The 27,230-nt window shown below is 39.1% G+C and overlaps 1 long non-coding RNA gene across 1 annotated transcript; it reads left to right on the top strand.

The window, feature by feature from the left end:
• The first annotated feature begins 14,324 nt into the window (after window positions 1–14,324).
• On the top strand, window positions 14,325–27,007 carry LOC138066039 (uncharacterized). Its single transcript, XR_011139216.1, has 3 exons — window positions 14,325–14,486; window positions 25,803–25,894; window positions 25,991–27,007. It is a non-coding gene; the product is annotated as an uncharacterized lncRNA (long non-coding RNA).
• Window positions 27,008–27,230: the final 223 nt, after the last annotated feature.

Here is a 27,230-nt window from a genome sequence, read left to right as displayed (position 1 = left end):
GCATACCGCTGTTAATAAGGTAACTATATACTTATTGTATGTAGCGAAATGGAGGAAAGGGGAAACTGTTAGTTGGCACATACTACCTCCTTGCTCGAGCTGAGCAAAGCTGTGGGACTGCATTAAAGGCAGACAAAAGAAAACTGTGTGTGTGTAAACATCAGGGTGAATACTGTAGGATCCACTTATCCTGAAGTATTGAATGACAAACAGCTAATACATATTTTAACTCTTGGCTTTACTGAAAGCTTAGGAAACTACAGTTTGTATTGTAGTAATGGATAAGAAACGGAAAGGTTTAGCAGAAAGCTACAGTTTTGTTCTACATTAGATCTGGACTGGCACTTAGCTTTAAGGCTGAAGGTAAAATGAGGGCTAAAACTGGAAGTTCAGGTTTTGATTGAAGTTGCTGAGTAAATCTTGCAAGTTCTTAGCTCACAACATGAGTAATTTAACGTTTGTCTTGTTGCTGATTTGGGGCAACACTTCCACAAGAATGACCAGTCCTGTGATATTCTGGTCAAAGCAGAAAAAAAGACACTTACAAGAATACCTCCCCCCCAGCCTGAACCAGCATATTTGGAGCGCATGATTTGGCTTCAAGAAAATATCTGCTCAGATGCAAGCCTGGTAATAAGGGGACTAGGAAGTGATGTTGGATATAGCACTTTATCTCACTCCGGTTTTGTTTCTAGAGCTTTGTTTGCCTACCAGAATATTAAGTGGCACTACTAAAACGTGTTTGCAAAAAAACTATCCAAAAAAGTCAAATTTTTAAGGCTAGCAATTGGCAGGGAGACAAATAAAATTCAGACCCAGAAATAGTCAAAAATGTATGCGTTTTTCATGGACAAATATTTTTTTTGACATAGGTTTCTTTTTATTTGAGAATGTTCAATCAATGTTCAATCTTTGAAAAACTACATGGTGTCTAGTCCTCTGCTCTGCTCTGCTCTCCTCTTCTCTCCACCAACTTCTTTGAAATTCAGCTCAAATTCTGTGTGGAACAGTCTTTTGATTTTTGGAAAACATCTAGATTAGGAGAAATAAGCCACCTTAATTTTTCTTTTCAGAATTGTTCCATTTTTGCAAATTTTTGGGGGGATATCGTATAGGCATATGTTCATTTTGAAAAAATGTCACTATAATTATTTGTTCATTTTACCTTATACTCAGTATTAAAGTTCTATTCAGTACTGCTCAGAATAGACAAGTTATAACAGCAGGGTATCTTTAAGTCATTTATGTATTCTGCTAATTTCAGCAGCTGCTGAAGGAGTACAGTCTGTGACCTGAGCAAAACATGGTCCTCTTCAATGGCTATGAGGAAGCTGATATTTTTCAGAAGAACTGAAATATGGAGTTTCTATACAACAAAAAATCTCATACCTTAACATATCTACTAACCCTGAACTGCAAAAAATTCAAAAGTACTTTTAAAAAATGTTAATGGAGTGAAAAATACTGAAAATAATCGAAAAAAGTCAGTAATCAAAACGTTTAAAAAATAATTGAACACTTGCTTTGAGTTTGACCCACTGTTAAAATATTTGCACCTGAGCTGTGGCTTAATAATTGTAGTCTAGGGTCTTTGTGCCCGCTTTTCCCGCTGTGGACCAGGCAACTTAAGCTACATTCTCCATTGAGCACTGTGCTTTTGAGAAAAAAAAGGGGTACAGGGGAATATAAGCCACTGGCCCTGTCACGTACTGTAACTCAGGTAGATACAGGCTAGCTTTGAATTGACCCAAAACAGGACGTTGACCACAAATGAAATCTTAGGAACTAAATGTTTTCTTAGAAACAGTTATTATAGAAAAATTAGCATTACTTCTCTCCACCAGTTATCTTCATAAGTGCATTTTCTGTTCAGAGATGCTTTGACAAAAAATTGCTGACTAGCTCTATTTAAGGGAGAGGAGTGCATTCTGGCCACATTTCTTTCCATCCTCTGGTGCTTTTTACTCTTGTGCCAGGAAATGGGGTCGCATAGATTTGTCCATGCTGGTCCTACGCTATCATGGCGTTGTTGATGCTAGAAGGCTAAATAAATACTAAGTCTTCTTGTAACAACCTCATCCTGTCAGGTGAGCAAAGTATAGTTTATAATTTCATTGTAAATAATGAAATTAGTTGATCCATGGTTTGTTTGAACTCTGCTAAAGTCAGTCAGCTTTATCACAAATGTGAATGATTGATGAAACAAACAGCTGGAGAATAGAGATGACACTTCTGATTTTTTTCTTTTTTTTTGCATTAAGAAAAGAGAAGATGTTCTCCAGCTGTTCAGAAAGAGAGCTCAAATCATGATCACTACCCCATTTTACACAAACCACTGACTTCTTTGGAGGGCTGATTAGCCCTCCAAACTAACCCAGATAGTTAATGAAGGCCAAAAGAAAATTACTATTTGTACTAAAGATATACTTCATTTTGTTGGCTGTAGTTACTTTATATCGCTGGGAAATGTCGCAGACTCAATTTTGTTCCTGTAAAGTAGGGGAGATAAAATGCTTTGAAGTTTACAAGCTAAGCTTCATGGTGAGGTGTAACTCTTGAAATCCCTTGGAAAAGGGGGAGTTGCAATGATTTGGAAAGCTTCTTATGAGTTCTGGTTGATCTTATGAAATGGATGTGCTATGAGTGACTCTGTTGGAATCTGCCATTTGATTTTGGGACTGAACACTACCTACGACCATTAAATCTCAGTGCTTCCATTTTTGGCAGAGGAAGCTTGAACAATTGTATAGCTGAAACAGAAGGGATTTGGCCTGAAAACGTGGGAATCTGGAAAGTGGAATCTCTGAGCAGAAGAGTGAAGAGATGAGATATCAATGGTAGCCACAATGTGTAGCGACACTGTTTCCAGGGGGCTCAGGGGATTTCCAAGAAAACGGCCAGAGGAACTGCAGAGAGGAAAAGGCATTAGTATGTAGCCCAGGGGCCTCTTTCTCTCAAGAGGCCTAACAGAGGCCATTCACCCCCCCCAACCTAGAGGACAGTGATGAATGAAGAACAGTTTCATCAGGCCAGACTAGTCCAATATCCTGTGTTTTAGAATGGCCTTGGAAAAAATCCCAAACTATGGGAAGTGTGCAGTAATACTTTCCCATGGGACTTCCCTGCAAGACTAAGGTTCAGAGGAGAAGCCATGAGTTGCAGAAGTAACCCGAATTGCATCAGGTTTCCCCTGTCAGAAAATCTGCTGCGTACTAACGCAGCTGGGGCATAGGATTCTGGTATTTAAGGACACAGACTTTCTATGTACTGTGTAAAGGCATAGTCCTCAACCCACAGCCGGTGACCAGCAGGTTGCGCACATGGCCTCTGACATTGCTTGCAGAGGCAGGAAATAACAGAAGTTAGTTCTGAAATCTGCAAGAGAATTTACAGGGGAATTCGCAGGGGCAGGAGACGCTTGTGGCACGTTATGTGGTCAGAACAAAGTATGTTGCTCAAGAGTCAGGGGACTCTGACTGGAAATCTACTGAAGTATCTGCGGAAACGGAGCATAAATGTGCTTTCAAGCCTTTACAAATTTTCTTGGCTTGTTTGTTTTCCATACCTCTCTGCAGGGGCAACTGCAAGACCCAGCTGCCTGCAGGGCTGAGTTCTGGGACGGCATTTGCTTGAGCTGTTGGTCAGTCCCGGAGGTCAGTGCTTGTGCTGGGAATCTGGTCCTGGGCTGGGCAACTATAGTTTTGCGAAAAGCTACCAGGGAGCTCATGAAGTGGGTAAGAGAGCAGGACAGTGCTACGGCTGCTCAGACCAAAGAAACTTCATCTCAGCATGCTGAGACACAGGCATCTGGTTCAAATCCTGCCGATAGACAGGTCTGGGCTCAAAGCAGCAGGATGTTTCATTCTCTCTCTTTCCATCTGGGTGTTGTGAAGATACTGGAAAACAATAAATGTTTGCAGAGCGCTGAGAAAAAGAAATTGCACATAGCACTCATAAGAAGTCCTCTACTAGGTGATATCAATTATGTTATCTCTAATGGAGAATATCTCTTCTGAACAGATTTCTGACCTGTAGTGCTTTGGCTGTGTTTGACTGGCGAATCAGACTTCACACGCAGTCTCATGAACTGCTGTTGCATGCCCATGTTAGGCTCCTTTTTAATGAGCGTTTGACAGAGGTTGAGTGTTATTAAAATTTTGGCGTCTCTGGGCCTTATAAACAGCTGAAAAAATTATCAAGCCGTGGCCCATTAGTAATCTCAGCAGATAGCATTGTGAATGTCTGCTCGATTTCAGATGATAGCAATGTCTCCACCATCTTAAGGTGAAAGATAGATGAAAATTAGAATATGATTAATCATTGTTAGCCTTGCTTGGCTGATACATGTTTGCATTTTAGGTAATATATATGTATGACCGTTGAATGCACAAACACCTATTGTGCATGTACAGCCACACTTTTTCTTTCAGATTGGGGTTGTATAGAATAAATCATTTTGAGAGAAGTCAGACAGTTTGAATAGTTTGCATTGCCATCACAGACAAGAACAAAACTTAACAATGTCACTGAATATCATGTGTATGCAATTTTAGCAGCATTCATTTCTACTATCGAAAGCACACCATAGGTGATTTAAATCACTGACATTTTAAGTAGACTCCCTGTGCTTTTTCTTATCTCTGTTCTCCATAGATTTTTGGGGGAGGGTGAGGGGGTAGGAAGGTGAAAGAAAGGCACGGGGTGGTATTTAGTAGGACCTTTCTTCTTCAATGCCTTAATAAATACCGTTTTTCTGATAAAGATCTACACAATCAATGGAGAAAAAAACAAACCTACATCTTCATGTCTGACAAGAAAATGAAACTTGTGTGATTTTCCGTTTCTTTTTGGGTCCTATCATTACCCTTGCCAGGGTAGAAATGTAAATATCTATTGGCAAATAGACATTTCCATGAGTTTGCAGTATCTATGAATTTTGAAGACAGGAAGTTATTGTAGAGGTGAAAGATATCAAAAGCTGCTTCAGGCTTTGTGGCTTCCACTTACATAGCCTGGATTTTTTTTCCAGCTATCTGGATTTGATGTTTTCTTCTCCTTTGAATATGATTCTATGCAAACTGGTTGTGATCTTTATACTGACAGTCAACAAAAGTCTTTGAGCAGTTCCAAAGTACTGTGTAGCTGTTCATCTAGCCTTCTGGAGGAAAGCTAAAATATTTTGATGAGGCTTGTGGGAGTTCTGTTTCAGGTATCTAAAACCCTACCCTACCCCCTACAGGTCAAAGGTCCAGCATAATTGAATTTTCTTTGATGTAGCATAGTCTTGTCTCCAGGAAAAAGGAACATGTGTTTCAGGAGTATCTCAGGATGTGTCTAATGGGAAAAGTATTTCAGCTGGAGATTGGGACTCATAGGGAAATGAGAGCTCAAGTCACTAGAACTGCTACTCTCTTGAGACACAGTGGCATTTCTATTGGAATATGTCAGGGTTTGAGACTTTGTTTACTGGATGAAAAATTGACATTTTCAGTGAAAAATGTATCATTTTTGCCAAAAATCTTTGTTTTGTTGAAAACTCCATTTTAGGCTGTTTCAGGGAATATTTTTCTACCAGATAAACCTGAGACTTGTATTTGTAGTAGTCCCTCATGCCCAAACCAGCCCTTTCAACGCGGACCCTTGCCTTTGATTTTCGCAGCAGCCGCCATATAAATCCTTAGCTGCTACAATCACAGCTGTAAGGAGAAGCAGTAACACTCAAGCCATGAACACTAGATGCAGCCACACAATTTTATTTTGTACTTAAGAAAAACACTTCACTTTTCTTGGCAATGACCCCAGACTTTAAGACTTATTGTTGCCTTTCAGAGCTTCATGACAGGAACCACATCGTAACCAGCGAACTCAGAAATGCTGAGCTGCTTCATCAGCTCATATCTTTATTTCGATCCACCAGTTTCTCTCCACCCCAGTTATAATGCTGTTTCTTAATCCTCTCTTCCAAGAATTGGAGAATGGAATAGGTCCAGAGTTCCTGACAAGATCAGCCTTTTAATGTCCTTGTTGTGAACAGTCTCCATTTCCTGAGTGGAGGTTTGAAGGGTGTATACTCTTGTGTGAGTGTATGTATGGCTGTACATGCACACATGTATTACAGTTCTTTAGGCCACATAGTTTAATGTGTCCATATACTTTTAACCTCCTTTGATGTTGACGGGTGTCTCAATGAACGAGCATGTTTGAAAGAGGCGAATGTTCAGCTAGGCAGACTTTTCCTGTTACACTATTACATTCCTATGAAGAGCATTTCTTACTGGAGAAAATGTTCAGAAGATCAGCTTCCTTGATGATTTGATTCAAAAACTGTTACAGATTTTATAGTCAATGGATAGTTAACAGGACTAGAAATAACTCAGCTTTCCAAAGCTGTGGGACTTCTTCGTTTTACTCACATGTAGGTAGCTTACTTTTCCGAGTCTTCATTTTTTTTTTTGTTTTGCCTTACATTAAGACAAAAAAGAATGGTTTATTTTATTTTGCTCTGATTTATGTTTTCCCAACAGAAACTTCTGATCTCACTGATGACTGTTGGCCTTGTTGAAAGCATGAGGCTTCCCTTTGTGTCGGTGGGATTTTGGACCTAAAACAACAGCGAGATTAGGCCTTCACCTTCAACTGTGTCTCCTTAGGGTGCTAATTCTAATAACCCCTCTCCAGTATCAGTGGGCTACTGACCTCTTACAGAGCCCTCCTGAATTGTTTTGAAAGAACCTAAGCTGGCCAAGGAAAAAGAACGATGAGGATGTAAAGAAGACTTGCCTACTTCTCCACTATAGTGGTAGAACCAAGAGAAGTTGTCTTTGTCTTATTTTAATACAGTCCTGCTGATGGGAGTGATTGGACTGATACTTTATCTTGTACGCTTTGGTTTGTTTTCTGCTATAATGAAAGTGAACTGTGCCATGCTGCTTGCTGTGTATCTTTATGAATAATCCACAGAAAGCTTTGACCTTTTCAATATATCGCTGTCCTCGCACAGGTGAGAAAGGAAGTCCTCTATGAAAGCATTCCAGTCACATGACTTCACTTGTGAGCCCGAATAGTTGCATTTAAGGCCTCTTGTTTAATCTCAAACAAGGACACACACAGCAGAGCTTAACATTATGCTCTAAATCTAATCAGTATCATCCGCAGATGTGAGGATGGGTGGAAAAACACTATCCCCAGAAATAGTGAATATATAAAAGAGACTAATCCAATTGCAGGGGCTTTAATGCCGTTGCAATTTAATGCTGGCAGTGTATCCATTGCTGTTACATTTGGAATTTGTAAACTGTAGTCTATTTTTTCATTCAACCAGTGTAAAATCCTACGTGGGAAGACAGAATGTATTTCTGTCATAGCTTCTTTCGGACTTGTACTGTGAAAAACTGTAGAAGTTTTTGCTATCACTGTTATGAAGGTTATCCATTTTGGCCTGGTAAAATTCTTCCAGTGAAGAGATAAGAGTATTCTTTAGGACTTGGTGACTAGGAAGAAAAAAGAGAGAAGGAACTATATAATAAGGAAGCTGTGAAATGGAGTAGATTTTTGTTGGCACTCAAGGGTCAATACAAAATAATAGGAATTGAGAAGTGATTTTAAGTTAATGTAAGTGTCTTTTTTCATTATCTTAACATTACATTGAGCAGTTAAAAGAACAGGAGCTTGAACAACACTTGTGTACCTGTGCATCATGAGCAAAAATGCAATTTTTTGTCGACCAGCTGAAATTATAAGCAACATACCAGAGAGGAATTGGAGTCCAAGTGAGCTCTGTGAAGTCCTGATGCATAGCCAGGCTGGTGCGGCACCCAGCAGGACCTGGTCCCGCGCCAGCGCTGCTGGCCCACCTTCCCCCAGCTGCGAGTTGCTGCTGCGCTTTGCAGCGGGATGCTTTCTCCAGCTTAGCCAGAATTCGCGGGGCAGTAGGGGAGCTAGAGCAGCAGAAAAATGCTTTCAAATGGAGCAGAATGAGCTCTCCAGAAAATGGAGGCAGAAGCAGAGAGATTGTGCCAACGCACTTTGCCAGCGCAATGAACGGCAGAGGCGTTTGCAGCATGGGCAAGCCCAGAAGGGCAGTGCAGCCCTGGCCTTGCTTCACTAGGCTGGTACAGCACACCATCCTCTGCTAGCTCAAAGGCAGATAGAGGTCAGTAAGCCGTTTATGGAGCTCTACTAAGACCACAGATTGACTTATAATATGTGGTATATGCGTGTGTGTCTGTACAGATGCTAATAACAAAAACACTGCCCTAAGGACAGGTCTTGGTATCAGGACATACTCTGTAATTTTCTCTCAGATAACATTTCTCCACGGTATCTTCTATGTATTTTGCCCTCTGCACTGCCGACGCATATGAAGGTGTGGTACAGAGGCCAAATAACATAGTTATTGTATAGCCACAATTTGTGTATCAGACCTAGCTGTTTTTACGTACACTTCTGCTCTGTCTTGAGTCTGACATGGGCATCCAAATGTTTTTCAGTTGGGACCCTACTTATGGTGACGAACCTTACTTTTTTTAGTCCACTATCTCAAAAGGGAAAACAACTCATTGGATGGTAAAGCTTTTCTAAATCCTGGAGTGTGTTTTGGGAACTGCTGCTTGCTGCTCCATTCCTACTACTGCTGCAGTGTTAACAGCCAGGCCTGGTGGATCAGGTCCACAGTTGGTTATGTAACCTTTGTATTCAAAATAATAGGTTCACCATGCCTTTTTGTCTTTCATTTATGCCTCCTTGCATTCAGAAGCTGTTTCCTTTCATTTCTTTGTCTTAATTCATATCCTTTTCTTAGTCCCTTCTGTTTTCCTCTTCATTTCTTTTACAGTTGATTCTTTTTCCTCATAGCTACTGCTTTTTTAATTTTAACTTTTCCTTCTTTCTGTACTTTTACTTTTTTTTAAATGAATATTTATCTTTTAATTAAATCACCAGGAGGCATATTTAGAGCCCCCAGGGTTCACTTTGAACTATGAAAAGGAAAAGGCCTACTCTGTGCTATAAACAAAATGTTAATTTGAATTAATTGAAGGAAATGCTTGGCTATGATAGATTTGTTTCTGAATAATTAATCATTTCAGCCAGAAGAGTAAACATCATGGCCCTGCATTTTGCTTCTGGTCCTACCAGTGTCAGTCTGGAACAGCTCTGCTGATGTGGGCTGAACTACCCGGATGTGACACTGGTTTGTCCAAAAGCGAGATGTGGCCCCAAACTATTGTGAGACAAAATCGATATTTTTGTCTATAGGGTATCTGAACACTGGTATAGTGCTATAACTGATCTCCTCCATGACAAGTGCCTCATTTCTAAAAGGATGGTTCCCCTCCTTGTGGCTGAAACAAGGCAATCACCAGGGCAGAAAGGGGGGCTCTAGCAGTGGGGAAAAAAAAGCAGGCAGTGGTTGGTAAGATCCTACCTGAGAAGGGTGGGGAAGCACCCAGAGGCACTCGTCCCTTCTCGTGAACTCTGAATAAAGGCGCCATGGGTCCTTGGATCTTCATGAAGGTGGAGTGTGATGTGGAATTGGAGAAAGACTGTGCAGGTGAGGGAGGAGGATATAATGCTTCTCTGAAGTGCTCCTGGCTGAAAGATAGACTGTTCCAAGCTCTGTTATGGCTTTATTCCCTTGTACTCTGCACCTCTTCTATTGTTTATTGACAATCTGTTTGCTTTCCTCCCACATGCATAGCCCTGCAAAAGGAGGGCAATTGCACACATCCTTTTATTGCCTGAACACCGAAACAAATGCTGCAGAGCCAAAAATTAGCATCCGCCATAATATGGGACAGTCACACACAGAGAAAACGTGTCAACACAGAGCTAATGAATTAATGGGAGTGGCTCTTCAGTACAAAGGGAAATTTTCAAATTACTGTTGATTGGAAGTATTGAAGATACGTGAGAGAGGCTATTTCCCTTGCTGCTATAGTCTTTCCCAAAGTTTCTGCAGCTTATTTCCAGGTGATACTTGGTGAAACAGCCCTTTGGTTAAACTTATGTCCAAATGTAGTATCTTACTTATAGCTATGTGTTTCCCATTAAACCAAAAATCCTCAGGTGCAGCTTATTGCATAAGAGGAAAAAAATACTTCAAGTATACTCTTAATAGTTCAAAAGAATAGATATTCTTACCCCTTAGTCCTTTCTCAAGAGTCTGGAGCTTAACACCTCTGCCAAGTCTGTTTCTAGTCTGTATCGATTTTCATAGCCCATGGCATTAGTAGCCCTTTCCAGTAGCGTTTTTCACAATTTCCATAAAGATCAAATGACTCCTGATCAGTATCTGCTCTCAGGGCTTGCTTCTTGGCATCAAAAAGCATTTAAACAAATTAGGTACCTTAAAATGCCGGCACACTCATGAAGTGTAAGGCAGGTTAAAGATAGCCATTGGTTTTACAAATAACAAAAGGAGGTAGACGCATATATTTTAAAGAATGTAAGAAAACTTAGGGTTTTTGAGTGATATTACTTGTTTTCAAACAATTGATGTGAGAGATATGATTTTTTAATTTTTCTATGATACAGACCAATACTGAGTTACGAACGCCTTAAATATTATCCAAATTTAATAGAGGAAAAACTCCTAAAACCTATTAATCTTTACAAGGCAGTTATTTTTTCTCTGTGCTGGGTGATTATTAACAGGGATTTGAAGAAAGGTTATTAGTCTTCTCTCGTGGGATTAGAAAACCAGGAGATATGAAAAAAAATCCTGAATAAAAATTTTGATCATAGATTCAGAAACTGATTAGAAAAATAGATTTGCAGAGTAGTGCTATTAATATCAATAATACCTCTAAGGAGGTATAATTCCTCTCTGCTAACAGGACTCTTAAAGAGATTTATTTTCTCCCATTGAATAATGTGAGTCTCAAATATCTAAAGAGTGATTATTTTCACAGTAAATTTCTGAAGTGTAACAGTCAGGGAAAAGTGCCTTCTTTTATGGAATTACCCTTTGATATAGAAAGTTCAATCCTGCACTAATGGAGCTTCGTATACGACTACCAATATACAGCTACCACTCTTTGGTAGTATTTTAAAAACCTGAAACATCATTTATTTTCTGTTTTCTTGCTAGGTTTTCTGCTAGATTCTTCTTTTTAATTAAAAAAAGAAAAAAATGTATCCCAGGCAGGAAGAGCTGTCCTTCATGTTGTGCTGACATGCTGATACTGCTGTATTCTTACTATCCCTCTAGAAAAAATATCTGAAGCCCGTAATCGTTGACCCTGAGCACCCAGAGAGGTACTCAGAGGTGCTGGTGGGCCCCAGCAAGTTGTACAATGTGGTGGAAAATGCCAGGAGCAGAAACAGCATCAAGAATTTAACCTCCTGAATGGAACAATAGACCTCGTGGTAAGCACACAGGCACTGGCCTGTGGACTGGTGCTGGAAGGTAAGGATAAAGAGGAAAAGGCCCTCCACAGAGTAAAAGCTGCCTGTGAAGGTAAAAGTTTTTACGTGAACTCTGTTGATCTGGTATAGAGACAGGACTCACCCAAACGTGCAAACCTGACTTTTCTGCTCTGGAGGTGAATTTCTGACCTGACGCCCAGAGCCATTATTGATCTGTGCAAGAACTGGAGCCGTGAGTTCTCCCTCAGTTTGTACCTCTCAGCATGTCCAGAAAGAAGGTACCTGCTCTCAAGGTCATGGCTTTTCCTGGACTGAATTTTCCAATGGTTATTTCATCTTTTCTTACTCTTTGCTGATCCCTTGTTTCTTTTAGTGACTTTATCTCCCACCTTTACGCTGCTCTGGTTTTATTCTTTTGCATAGTGCCTTAATTCCTTGTTTAGCCCCCACCTCTAACTTTTTGAAATCTTTTTTCTCACTCCCTCTCTTTCTATCTCACTCACCCTAGTGCTATTTATCACCTTTGAAAAAATCAGCTTTCATGCTCATCTCCCCCATATCTTCCTTCTCCCAGGGTCAGAGTATTACAGATAAGATTGGTCTAGCAACCAGCTGAACCTGGAAGCATGTTTAGAAAACACAGCTGTACCTCCCAATTAAGAAGTCCCACATCCTTAGCTCAATCCTAACAGCTGGATATGGTCTGAAATACAAGAAAGAAGTTTATTCATGTGATTACTGCAAGAATTCCTGAAAAGAGCTGGACAGCTATTGTCCGTTCATGCTTGCTCCTATGGTACAGGTACCTCTTTAGCTGATGGTGCGGTGAATCGTCCTGCCTTGTCTTAGTTTCCTAAAACCCTTTACTAGCTTAAATTCAGTTTCACAGATAACCGCCACAGTGTCAGCGCTAGATAGAGTTGGCTGCTTATGTGTTAACCACAAGGTCATCTAAATATTACTCTGAGCTACTCAACATACAGAAGAGGTTCTTCAGGTTTGCTCTCATCCATGCAGGTGCAGAAGGCAGCTAAATATTGCCATCTGCTCTCTGGAACTGAGTTTGCAGGGAGAGCCAGAAAATAGACACCTGTTTGGAATAGGATCACACAGGAAATCATTGCCAAATTATGTTATGAGAAGGGTATGAGTGAACAAAAATCCAAAGGGGAGATAGAAGACTCCTTCCACATTAACAGAAAAAAAATAGGGCGATGGAAACGGAGCTGGTGGAGCTGCAAATGATGTGTACAGACAGCAATTTGGAAACTCAGTTGTAGAAGTCGAGGAAAGGCAGATAGTACTGCTACGCTTCCTCTGGGATCACTCTCAGTTTATGTCATCCTCCAGGGAAGTGCGATTTGTTCAGCTTTGACTGGGCTACAGGTAGGTCTACATCTCTGAGCTGTTGTTGCAGTTTCACTGCAGTGTTCGCCACTTTTACTGCGTGGCTGCTGCCACCTTTCTTCATTCTTACGTGGACATGCTCTTACACCTGCCACGTGTCCTCATAACCTTACTGAAGACTGCATGCAGCTCAATGATGCAAACTGCTTGTGCCACCAGAAACTAAACTTGCCCAGAATCCATTCCTGCCCACTGCATGAATGTGAACTAAAATTATTCATATTTAGGACTGCAGCATTTTCCCATCCCATAAATCTTGATAATATGGACCTTGTTTATCACCTTAAATCTGCTGAGATACAGAACACCATATAACCATTTTTTCAACTTCTCAACACCTTCTCTCATCGGTTCACTTTGTGAAATTAAGCATGTGCTTCAGACTACGTGCTGCCTTAGACAAGATTTCGTCTCTCCTGCCTTAGTGTTATAGAGCATGCTACATCTTTACCTTCACTGCTACTTTTTCTTTGATTTGCTAAAATTAAAGTGAAACAAACAATTCTGTTGCCCCTCCAAGACACTGTGTTACTATGCTCTGCAAAGTGCATAGAGCAGATGTTTACCTCTATGTATGTGACCTTATTCTTCCATTTCACTTCTGCTGGTTGACATAGATTTTAATTGCAGCTACTTCTTACAGTAAAGTGATAAATCCTCAAAGGAATCCAAATGTAGCTCTACACTACAATGCATGAGTGTTTACCTCAGGTTACCCTGTAGCCCAGGATAGTAAGTGTTTCAGGAGAGGGAGTCACTAGCAGAGCAGTGAGTTTATTTAGAGCCAGCTACCTTGTGCGTGCTGTTCTTTTGGTTTGGAAGACACACCACTATACCATAATTTAAGCTTGAATTCATAAATATAGCTTTGATTTTCATTCTGTTTCAGTCTTTCCTTACTTCACATTTTCCAGGCATTTCTTGCCAAGCTACATTTTCTCTTTCTTAGTCGATTACTCTCTGCTATCTCCTGGTTTCTTTTACACCAAGTCCCTTTGGGCACCACAACAGCTCTTTTGAGCTCTATGCCCCTTTGAACTGTGGAGGAGCAGAACAGAAACTACAGTTCTAGGAACTGGTGATTTGGCAGTACCTTGCTCATGTCATAAATCAAAATGACAATAAATCACTAACTGTTATTTGATATGGCTGGAACTGAAATGCATATTGACTTTGGAAGAGTCCTCTTTTTCTCCTATCCTTCTGAACAGTCACATGTTATTTTTCTCCATCCAAAAATGAGGACTGGCAATATTATCACTGGGTATAGCAAATTAAAACACCTTTTCACCTCATTATTTGCTTAAGCTAATGGTTTTCGTAAGGCTTTTTTTTTTTTATTGTCCTGTTACCTATCAGCTACCTAGAAAAGTGTTTCTCTTTATTTCACCTTAATATATGAATTCAGAAAAAAGTGAGAAAAATTGGAACGGGAGAGGTTCTTCCTCATTAACAATGTATACTTGGCTTCTGTTTTGAAAAAAAAAAAAACTTATTGTAAAACTGCATGTGGTTCAATGATATATATTTCTGTTCATGGGTGTATTATTTAATGTGCACTTCTAATAATAAGATGCTATGAAGCCCACTTAGCTGATTTTTTTTCAGAAGGAAAAAAAAAGAACTACACCAAACACATTGGGCCAAGCTTATACTTCCTGAAAGTGAAGCAGGAATGGCTGAATGTTCCCTGGATTAAGAAGCCTCATTAGGTAAGCAAATGGGCAAATGGAGTCTGTCCAGCTGTGAGAGATAAGAATGGTGAAAAGAATGGAGAGTTCCGAAAGGAGAAAAAAACCAAACCTTCCTATTCTTAGCCTTTTTTCCAGCCTACTGACTTGAGAGTACTGAAGGTTAGATCTGAGAATCTGAGCCAGCTGAGGTTGAAACTTGACCCTGGAGAATGAAAAAAAATGATGTTGAGCTGCAAGTTCAGGTTTGCTGAGCTGATGAGATGTCTCTCTGTTATCAATCTTGGACCATGGGGAAGCTGTGGATCCAGAACACATTTTATTTGGGTCGTCAGCAGTAGCCTGGTTGTTCAACTGCCCGTGACAGGTCAGGAAATGGAGTAATTTCACATACTCAAGATCTCTGAGAACCCTACTAGCTTGCGATAGCCCAGCTTAAGGGATTGCCCAGAAGCACCACATGTCACCAATCAAAGAGCACAGTCGATGTGCAATGCATTCTGGCATGACACAGGCTAATAATGCCAAACAGAAGGAGGGATGTGTTGCGAAACTTGGTTCCAAGGTTGGGAAATTTTCAAAAACGTGATTGGGTTGTCAGAAGCTCAGCGTAAAAATGCTTTCTTTGCATGACTGGTTGTGCGCATGTTATTTTTGGCAATAGATGTGATCCTTTACGGTGTTGTGGAACATTAAGTTTGCAGATGCTGCTAAAGCAATAAAGCGACAGCGTTATCATTTTGTGTGAACTCGGCACTTAGAGAGTGAGGATCTTAATAGCCCTGGTGTAATGTGGTAAAGCACTCATTTGTCCCACAGACTCTGCCAAGACACCTCTTTTCTAGTCTAGTTGGGGGAATCCTTGAAGCAAATAGTGCTGGTGTTATAGAGATGTTTGGGACATGGAGAAGTGGATATCCAGACAATGCAAACTGAACCTTGCTCATTATACTCAGGAGACAATTTGAATCTATACAAAAGATGTTTAAAAGATGAATCAGGAAATTATTAGATTTTGCAAGGAAAGACTTATAGATTGTATGAAATCAACTTTTTGATAGAAGTTGAATTTAAAAGGCTATACTCAGTTCTATTCCAGGAAGATAGTCAGTAAAGTTAGTTCTGTATTCCCAGCCAAATCCAGTGAACTCACTGGAGAATTTCTTTTGATTTCCCTTCACTCTGTGAAAAATAAATGAGTTCTGTCTGCAAAGACTGAAAATACCCCACACTGCCTGTTGTAGAATATTAATAAATAGTTATTTTTACGTGGAAAGCTCTCAGGTAAGTGGCACTTTTGTGAGAAAAGTCTTCAAGATTTGTTGCGTTGTTGCTGGCTTTATATCTTCCAAAATCTTACCTCATTTGTTCTTCTTGAAAACAAATAGGAAAAGTGCTTGAGTGTATTGAGACTGAACAATCATTTCATTTAACCATTTTACTGTGTAAGATTGTGTGATGCTAACCAGTCTATAGCAAAGTCCCTGCAGTCTACTGTTATCAAATGTACTTTACCCTGTTATCCCATCTGCATGCAGCAACTGTCTTTGCAAGCAGTACCCAACTATGTGCGATATTTGCTGTAGCGTCACCCTTGGGCTACAGAGTGCAAGGTTTAACTAAAGCTTCTACGCACCCCTCTATGACCTTGAGTTATGAGGTCTATGAGTCAAACTTCGTGCGTTTTCTAGATACCTAAAGAAAGGCATTTCCTGTCTGCATAAATGATACGTTTATTTTTGCATTTCTAAACCTAAGGTCCATAAATTTGGCCCAGATTTCTTATACGAAAGAATAAGAATATGAAAGAGCTTTCCAAAAAATCTTCCCTATGACTCAAATCACTAAGTTGCACTGGGATATTTTCTTGTACTCAGACCCAGATTTCATTAAATATAGAAACTTTGGCCAAGCGTTACTCTGTAATAAGTGGTTCTTTTTGGAAAAAAAAAAGGAATTGAAAGAGTTATTTGAAGAATATCTGAATATACAGTTACTCAAGAGCCCAGAATGGCTTTAGGAGAATAAACATCCACGGGTTTTGGAAAGTACAAGATATTTATAACTGTCTAAAGTACCTGGTGAAATATTCTGGTGTCCTTGGAAAACATATAGAAAATGCTTGGGGGGGTGGGGGCACAGGAGCAAAATGTATTCGTTTTTAACTATGTTGAGAAAAGCCAAGCCCTTAATCTTTGTTTCCTGCTGGCAGTTCTTTGTCATGCTGCGCTATGAGTTAGTGCAAAGACGGTGAGTCAGATTTTGTAAATGAGGGGTGAGAAGAATGGGAATTGTATTTTTAGAAAAAGAAGAAAACAAAATGAGACACATGGAAACTGTTTAAAGCAAACATGTCTTCAAAAATACTGGCTGAAAAAAAATCAAGGAAGTGTGGAGTCTCCATTTCAGGCCTACAAAACTGTTGAAAACTGCAGAACTCTGAGAGAGAATTTTCTTCTGGTGTGGTCTGCTCCAGAAAAATCACTCGTTGCAGCCAAAGAGTGTTAAGAAATGGGTCTTATCAACATATGTAGTTTAATGGCAGGCTAAACGTTATCCGTCCTGGGTTTAGCCTGCCATTAAACTACATATGTTGATAAGACCCATTTCAACTATGTAAAATTGTGATTTGGGCTGTTTAGCTGTACATACTGGCAAAAAATAGATGGTGTTTAATTTTCAAATTTGAAAAAGAATAGCACAGTTAAAAATTAAAGTACACTAAAAAAAATATGAAAAAGATGGCAAAGAAGCACAGATATCTGAGATGTCCAAATAAAATTCCTAAAACTGTAGTTAGTTAATTCTGTTTCTCAGTTCAGGGCATAGTGATTTAAATCAGATGCCTAAATCACAGATTTTAATGACAATTTGCATCAGCCACCAGTAAAATACGTTATTAGTTTATTTTAATCTTATTTTATAGCTATATTTACTAGTTAATTTCTTCAAGAGATACTGATTCTTGTGGGAGAATATCCATTAAAATACGCTGGTCTGAAATTAAGTATAGCTTTTATGTTTTAGATGTTACAATTTTTTGCTAAAAAAAGGGGAATACATTATGCACCATTAACCAATTATACACTGACTTTTCATATGCTTAAACTTTATGTGGCATTTGCTAAATTGTGTATGGTATTGATTATAATTATTAATTTATATAATATTTTAAATAGTAATTGGAATTAAATATAGAGAAAACCATACTTTTACTTTTTAGTTAAACAAAACTACATTACCTATATGGATAGATCTATTTTTTCTACATGTCAGACTGTGTTTTACAGTAGACACTCTCCAGTTTAATAAATGTTCCTGGTGTTTAGTGAATTTATTTCTTGTTACCATGTCTTGGATGATTTTAGAAGCAGTGTATCTCAACTCCCTGCATCTTGTTTTCATTGCTAGATTGGGAAAAGAAAATCAGTTTTCTTTGTCGTTGGTTTCTGGATTTTGTATGATAGTAATAGCACTGGCCTAAACTGAATAACTGAAGTGAAGAAAATTGTTAGTCAAGAGTGGCAAAAGATAAGCTGCTGCTGAAAAACACTATATCACCTTAACATTTGTTGTTTTGGGGTTCTAAGCTAATGGCTTGGTTCTTCACTGGTCTGACTTTCTTTAAAATTTTGACCACGAATGGACATCTTGAATATTATTTTTCTTTCAATACTAGTAATCATTTGTAGATATCCTAGGGTGTTCACAGATGTCGTATTAAATTTAATTTTCAGTAGGCCTGTTTTAAAGGAAATATTGTCCAATTTCTTTTTTATTTTTTAGTTAAAATATATTTTAATTTATTCTGCCTGAGTTTTAACACTATTGAGAGCTCAGAGGCTGTGGTGCCTATAAGAGAGAATTGTGGGATACTCCGTATTGTTATAAATCTACCCTGCGCACTGTGCTGTGTCCAACTCCCCCTACTGTGCTCATCACATTGGATAGGAGTGCCTTCCAAGCAAGTATTAAACAACTTGACTAACAACTGTTCCATGTTGGCATGCTTTCATGCTGTCCCCTACAGCAGAAGCATGCAACGTGGAATATTTGGTTCTGAATTCTTTATATATTTTGTATATATATAGTTTACCCAGATATATCCATATACTGCTACGCTACTTAAGTTAGAAAAGGCACTGATTTACACGGTTTCATAGTGCTTTAGGAGCTTAGCTTTAGGCTCCTTTTCTAAAAGTCATGGACAGATGTTTTAAAACCATGAACACCTTAGAACAGCTACATAAGTGCCTTTCGACGTGCTTATAATCTATTTTACACTGACTATTGAAAAGGCATTATTTGCCAGTTTTTCCTGCTTTTCAGAAATCCATGTGGTATACGAATCAGAATCCTAAGATTAAATTTAACCTTTGAATGTTTATATGCTCTTGTACCTCTAGATTTTACTTCTTGACCTTAAGGAGACCTGTGTATACCATTTCCCAGGGAGCTAGAATATTCCTTAAAGGCGATGGATAGTGAGACTTTTGCAAGACAAGATGCAGAATTGCTGAGGCAATTGATGTAGGCACAGCATGAGTTGTGGTGACTGTGTAAACCCTTACTTCCAGTTATCTGGCTTGTCTTTGTTTATGATGCAGGAATAAATGCAACTTGAGTGAGGTTCTTTCAGTTACTTAACAAAATATAAATATGTAAACGCAGATAACATCTCCAGCACACTGCTTTCCGTTCTTATCTATTACAGCACATTTACTGAATTTTACTTCTTCCAGTGCTGCTAGCAGTATAAATATTGATTCCAAAAAGAAAACAGGAAGTAATTCTTCATTTCAGTAATTCATGGAAAATGATTGAAACTATATTTGTGACACATGAGAGCACCCATCTCAAACTGTGTTATTATTCAGTGCTGGGACTGAAACCTTGGAACATATGCTTAAAACATTGCTAAACCCCTTCTGAATATCATTTTAATAGAAATTCAGTAATCTGTTGAAACAAGTCGACACAGAAAATTATGATATAATTGGAGCTGTTTAATTGCCTGTTATGTCCTTTAGCTGATCCCCTGAAACAATGTTATTAGTATTTAATGTGAAATTTCTGCAATAAAAAAGGTGAATTTATTGGGTGAAAGGACAATCTTCCATTTTATGAAATACAACTGGCAGATGGAAACATGAAATAAAGTGCCTCCAGCCAGCTTTTACTGTACCTACTCGTAAACTTTCCTGCCCTGGGACACTAAAAAGAGTTTCTCTGGGATACTTTACCATTCACTGAAGGATCTGCTCTTCCTCCACCTTCACAGTGATACCAGCTTTTTATAATTTTTTATACATTGTATAGCAGTCCGGTGAAAAGGATTGTGGAGAAGAATAGTGCAGCTCTCATTGTTAGCATGTGAGTCTGTGAAAGCAAGACAGACGCTAGTGTAGTGTTTAGGTTCCTTAAAGAATAATGCTTTATGTAGGACTTACTTAAGAGTACAAAAGATTTATTGCTGCCTGAGTGGAGTTTGTATACTCCAGCTTGTTTTCTTGACTCTCTCCCCACATTTTTGAATATATGCCTAATCAACAAGACCAGGCCCATTCACCTTGCTCCTCCTTATGGAGCCTTGACAGGGCAAATATCAGTTCCTACAAAGTGTGGCGGTATTACAAAAAGACGCATTCTCCAAACACTGCAGATTTCAGAGCATAGCTATTTACAGCAGTTTGCTCATGATATTCTGTAATCATCTTGGATTTTCACCACTTCCTTTGCTCTCACTAGTCCAGCCCACAAATTTATCTCACTGTCACATAACCTAGCTCTGTGAGCAGGTGCAGCTGTAGCCGACTAGATACAGATTTTCTCCTCCAAACACGGACACTTTTTCTCCTTCTCTCCTGCCCCCAAAAAATGCCTCCCTGAGGATCACAGTGAGTTATGTTCAGTCCATTTTTGCAGAAGTACCAGCAGAGCCTAAGTGTTGGTCTTCGACGATCTACCAATTAGCAGCAATTTTTAGAAGGTTGGTTACTTTAAAGGACTCTGAGATTGCCTTCATGCCAGGCACAGTTACCCTAATGGTCCCTGCCTTGGGCATTTACATGAAGCCATTGCTGTACACATGTGAATACTTCCTCTAAGTTCTATTATCCATTAACTTAAGCACATGATCAAACATACCACTGGAACAGGCTGAGTCTTTGGGTTTCTTCTGAGTGGCATTGACCTCCTGTTAAAATGTCCATCAAGAATCCACTATGAATGTACACTGCTTAAAAAGTAGTCTTCTGCGTTAATTTTGGTGCATGTGAGACGATGCGTTATACCAAAGTTAGCGGTCATCGTTAGGCTTTCATCGCTGTAGTATTGGAATGACTGTTACAATTTGAATGCTATTGATTTTTTATGATATCATTAAAATTCAACATTCTAGACTCTACTTAAAAGATTTAGTAATTCAGGAGTAAAGGATGTATTGTCTAATAAAATTTTTCATTTGCTGTGCTTTGTATTATCATGTGAAATAATGGTTACAGCATAGAACACCATTAATGGATGCATTTGTCTAGTTTATGTAAATTCTATGAAAACAACCAGGATTTTAAAATCCAGTACAATTGTATCATCACTTTCTCAGAAGACTGAGTAGCAGATATTAATGAGATCTTGTTTGCAGCACCCTCCATAGTGACCTAGAGTAGTCAGGAAACAAACGCTGACCGTAGTCCTAATTACTACCACCAAGCCCTTTCCACTTACCCATTTTACAAATCATTAGTGCTCTGCCTTTTCTATCACACCTTTTTCAAAGCAAACAGGCAACATGGAAGGCTGGAAAGAAACAAGCCAGGCAGAGTTCCAAAGGGCATTCACTGCAAAGATTTGCAGCCTGAAAAATCCCATGCAGAAAAACCTCCTGAAAATAGTGCCCACCAGGTTGCCTCCCCGACGAGGCCTAGCTAGAAGATGCAGCAACCAGAAAACACAGTGCAGTGGGATCGTGCTTCCACTCAGCACACTATCAAAGTGTCAGCACTGAATATCTAAGAGGGTTTCAGCTTTTCAGACATGTTTGCTCTGCATGACTGTAGCATTCCACATATTGCTAGGAATCAGGAATCTATGCATGACTTTGAACGCTTTGTGCTGAATACAGTTATGTTTATATTTAAAGGGTGATGTGAGGAGAGAACATTTCAGTAGAAGTGTTGCATTTCTTTAGCTGATAATTGACATGCTTTAACATGCATTCTCTATGATTACTGAGAGGATTTAGCTTGATACATTGCCTTTGATGTCAAAGATTACCCTCTCCTCATCTGCAGTTATTCATTTCTGTCTCACTTTCATAAATTCCTACTTCATCCACTGTGTTAAGTGAATGCTTGAGAAGCTGGACTGTAAACCAGATTACTGAACAGGCAACAAAGTGAAGCAACTGGGCAGGAGCAGGTGGCTGTAGATAAGGACTACAGTAAGAACTTGTAAGGTAAATTGATTTTGTTGCCGAAGCTCTCATGTGGCTACACTCCGAGGTAATCAATATAATGGAGGACTCATTATCCACACATTGGGCATTAACTTCTTCTGCCACGGTCCTACCATGCTTGTACATAGTTTTCAGATCACTTGCCATGGTGCTTCCAGGATGCTAGAAATGATCACTTTCAAATAAAATCTATACTGTGAACCCTCTTGGTGTATGCATTTTATTTCTGAAGGAGTGAGATTAGATAGTTCATACAGTGTAATATTTCTTGAGATTTATGTACAGGAATTCCTTAAGATAATATGGAACTTGGCACCAAAAATCAGAGGATGTAAATACTAAAATCAAATCCATAGAGAAATGAGGCAATTGTTTTGATTATTTTCACCATTGCTTTATGCGGTGGGTTCCCCAGACAGGGCCTTATTCCAGAGCTTAAACTACCCAGCTAAGCAATATCTCTCTCTTAAACCTGGAACCACAATGTCTCTTGACCAGTAACTGCAGCCTCCTCTAGCAGAACACTGAAACTGAAATGAGGTCAGTACTGGGAGCATACTAGTCTGTAAACCTTTCAAGGTAGCACGTATTTACCTCAGACGGATTCTGTTTTGGGACGGAAAAGTATCACGCTGCATTATGACAAGGTTAGCCCTTCTGGCAGTTCAAAGTCACTGGAAGAACTGCTCACAAGGACAATAAATTCTTACAAGAGTTTTCAGCAGGGTTTTCCTTCCTTCCTTCCAGAGCACAATCATGTAGACTTTTAGTTTTTTTCTTTTTTTTTTTAATTTCACGTGCTGCTACTTTATACTGATAAACCCAGAAAGTATCATCAAGTGTATACTAATTAGGATGGGCAAATGATAGCCACAAGTCCCGGATTGCTCTCAGTGGTGCGTTCAAAACAGTGTTGTTCAACCAGGCTGATTGAAGGTTTTATAAAATGAGCGTGTGTGTTTACATATACGCACCATACATTCACATATATTTTTATGGCACTTTTATCCTCCAGCTAAAATTTAATTTTGTCTACTCTAGTATAATTTGATACATTCTCTACTTCTAAATCCTGTTCGATTCAGTTTAGAACTTACATAAGCTATTTATAGTCTCAGAGGAAAAGAGAAACTAAAGAAAATATACTGTAAACCTGAAATAGGATTAGCAGTTGTCTAATTCTAATTTTAAAGAAAAAGTATAAGCATATAAAGTGGTGTGCCATGTACATCCCTCCCCTCCAGTATCCTCCTAGACAGTGCTGTATGGTAATCTTTCACTGCCTGCTAGCCTAGCCCTGCTCCCCACCCCACAGGACCCTTCTCCTCTTGAAAATCTTTCCTCACTTCTGTTCTCCGACTCATTCTGTGCTTAAAGACCCTCTTGATCTGTTGAGCTTCTTTGAGCAGAGTGATATGACTTGCTGTTAAAATACTACCTCTGTGAGGTTGGTCATTTGGGCCTTTAGGTGTTTCTTGTAAGAAAAACAGAGAACGGCAGCCTCCAGGCTAGAGATGGTCTATTTATTCTTGTTTCTATTCAGCTTCTGCTGGGGAAAGGTATGAGATGTAGTGGCTTTGTAGTGAAAACTCCAAGGATTGTGCCTACAGCTTGAGCTTTGATGAGTCTCCTTGAAGTTCTTTATAGTGCGTAACTTTTGACCAAAATAAGTATTACAGAATATACTCATGATATAATTCTCACATCCAAGTTTTATGATTCCATTTAGGGCTCATGACTTCAAATTTTTACATATACATATACACATACATATGTGTGTATATACATATATATGAAAATGGGATAGTGATATAAACTGTATGCATCCACTTAGCCTGAAATTGTAGTCTCTTTAGAAATACACTTGTGTGTCTGAAATGAGACTTATCTTCACCGCTGATTTCTTCCTGTCTATTAGCTATTATCAGCATTTTAAATGCAAGTAATGCAAATCTGACTGAAATTTTGAAACAACTAAAAAATTAACTAAATAGGAGCAAGGTAAAATGCTTTTATAGAGCACTGATTAGCTTTCTTCAATAGTGGGGAGTGAGATGCTGCTAATGGTCTGCTGTATCTATTATGACGGGGCGGTGCATTTTAGATGTTATTAAGGAAAGTCACGTTCTTCAGGAAAGTAATGCTACCCATCAATATCTAAGAAATACTATTCTAAGTAACTCATTGTGAAAAGTAGCGCTGTGAATCATCCAGTGTGCTGCATACAGATGAGTTGTATATTTTATTTTTACTACTTAATTTTGAGGGGATTTCCATAGTTAAGTGCTAGATGCTTGAAAGTTCATTTTAGTTCTTGAAATATGACTGGCAAAACCACTGACTAAGAGCTAATACTCTAATCATACAAATGGAATCATGTTTACCACCTGAAGTGTTGGGTTTTTATTTTTATTTTTTTTCCCCAGAAGTATTAAACTGAAAAGGTAAGGTTCTGTATGTGCTTTTGAAACAACATAATGGAAGCCTTGTATTCCAGTTTCATATAAAGGACTTACAATTCAAAATATGTTGATTGTTTTTTGCTGTAGATGTCTGTACTGAAAGGTTCCACGTTTCTGTGGCTCTTTTTATTTGCTCAGGTACTACTGGGTGCCAAATGAATTGGTTGATTTGTTCAGAGAACAAAATATAAAGTAAAAGAAATTTCTGAAGGCATTTTTTTGCACTGAATATAATTAAGAAGCAATCAAGTACTGAAAACTTATTCAGTCCCCTTTTCAGACCTCTACTACAAGGTAGCTGGATCATCCTGTATGGGATGGATTTAAAGTCATTCATTACTTTACAGAAAGAAAAGCTTGAAGCTGCACGTGTATGTGTGTGCATGCACACATTTTCCCCTTCCTCCAGCTTCCTAGAGTTTATTAAAACCACATGGCATAAAAGGGAAGAAAAAATTGATACTTGTTTTCATTAGGTGGAGGAGAGTTTTGGAGTTTGTGACTTTTGCAGTTAATAGTTTTTTTTTTTTTCAAGTTTTGCCTGGTACCTTTGACAACTCTTATTCTGTGAGACTTTACTTTTCCAATCATACCATTTATATTCTGGTAAAACATCATGAACCGCAGTTCCTGACTCTAGACAGTGATGGTAGAGAATTAAATAACCTGGCCAGTTACTCCTCAGTCTTTGAATTTTTTTTAATTAACTTTAAACAGGCTGGATCAAGACCTTACAATTCTAATGTTGAGAGACTCTTTTAGCACCCTACATTTTACATGAAGAAACTAATAGGCTCAGAGGAGGTCTTCAGCCTATGTGTTACCTTATCCATGGGTGTCAAGAACTTACTTACACCATTTAGGAGAAATGCATGCTACAAACGGGAAGTTCATGGTATGCACCAATGAAACTAGTTGCCTGGATGCTCCTACTGGGGTAAATTTCCAGAGGAAGAGCATAAACTGAAAAGTGCTTTCCATTCCAGTAATGCCTGTTCTAACCAACGAGCTGACCAGCTGGCTATATTTTTAATAAAGAGGTCTTTTAAGTTTCCAATTAGCTTTTTAATCTCTGTCTACCCACGCGCTCCTAGAACTCATCACAGCACATAAAAAGGAGCAGGTTATAAAGGCAAGTTGAAATATGCTATTAACTTTCTAATAAAGTCCTTTCCCAGACTGCGTATTATTCCACTGTGTCACAATGTGCAATGCTTTAGAAATTAGAGGGTTATTACTTCCCTAAATTGTCAGTCTTCTGATGCCATTTCATAGCCTGTGTTTAATATAGGCTGACAGTAGGTACTGTATTGGCTAGATGTTTTCAGTTAGATAAACAAGTATTAATTTAGCTTTCACTTGGATAAAAGTTAGTGACCAGCTATGAATAAGATTCCTTTCCCTTTCACAAACCCACAGGAACAGACAGAAGCAGCAGATGCAAAACCCAGGAAGGAGCTGGAAGAACATAACGATGTGGTGTGGACTGCAGCAGGGCACTGCTTTTATCGGCAAGTTATGTTAAGATTAGCTGACCCAGATAAGCACGGATATTCTGGTTTATCCTTTGTCCAATCTTAATCACTGTTGTCTGATTATCTGTGTAGGAAAATCAGGTGCTACAGGAAGAGCCTTGTGCGGTGCTCTGCTGTTGACCTTCTCCGTGGGACTGGACTTGTACAGAGGTCTTGTCATCTGAGCTCTAAGGACAGGAACAGCAAAATCATGGAGCCAGGCATTTTGATGTGCCAATAAGCACTGCATGCTGTGCTGGTCAAAAGTAACAAGAGGTCCATCTCTCCTTACTTTGAGTTTGGAGACGAAACCACGTTAACATGAAATGAGCTTTGCAAAAAAAATTATTGCTGTAGTTTTCATTTAGCAAAATAGCTGCAAGCCAGCAATAGGCATGTTTTCATATGGAACAAAAATGTTATTTACAGGTGGGGGTTTTTCACTGCCTTTAATGATTTGTTCTGAGCAGTGTGTGGAAAAATAGGCTCATACAATTCATACAAATTATATCAGCCTTTATTGTATCAGCCTGTTCTCACAGGCACTGTTTTGTTTTGTAGCCTTCTTTTCAGTGTGCCTGAAACACAAACTCAAAGAGGTGCATGGGAGTTGCAAAGATGAGTAGCTCTCACTGTACAGTACGTCTGATGCTGCAGAGCATTAGCACTGTAAATGTTTATTTTATGTAAAACAAAGAAATGAAGTGCTGGAGAAAAGGATGCAGTGTCCTGACCAATGTGGCAGGAGGTCAAACTCACTGGTTAGAATAAAAAAACTCTTTTGGAGACTGAAGTGAGTTTTCTAAACGTTAACTGATGAGCTCACATGTGTCCTCCCTTTCTCAAGTGATGAGCACACATTGCTTTAATGACTGTTGGGCTTTAGCTCTCTGAAAGCCAGTTAGAAGAAACAGATTAGGCAAAAACCAGATTGGTGGCCAGAACGGGGGAGAGTAGAGTGTCCTTATTAAGGAGATTTGGTCCAGCACTTTACACTTAAAATATACTTAGGAATGACTGGCAAGATTACCCTGCTGGCCAGTAAATCAGTAGAAGGTCAGCACCGGTGGATTCTATTGGGTTTTTTCCTCATTCTTAACCCAACACTTAAAAGGGCGGGAGATCTGAGTTGATTTTCTTTGGGATTATGTTGGTGATGGTTTTGTTTTGTTCTATGTTTTGTTGGTTTTTTCTTAAGTCTTAGTGGAGCAGAGTGTCTTCAGATCCATAGCAGCTTGGAGTCTGCTCCATCCTCCAATCTTGGGAATAACTTTGGCCGATGACTGCTCAGAGTTGCCCTGCTGCTGCCACTGAGGGAGATCTGAGGGTGCGG

The sequence above is a fragment of the Struthio camelus genome, chromosome 2, assembly GCF_040807025.1.
Source record: "Struthio camelus isolate bStrCam1 chromosome 2, bStrCam1.hap1, whole genome shotgun sequence".
NCBI classification, from domain to species: Eukaryota; Metazoa; Chordata; class Aves; order Struthioniformes; family Struthionidae; genus Struthio; species Struthio camelus.
Note: the sequence above shows the minus strand (reverse complement) of the source record. Positions and strands in the feature narration are given on the sequence as shown.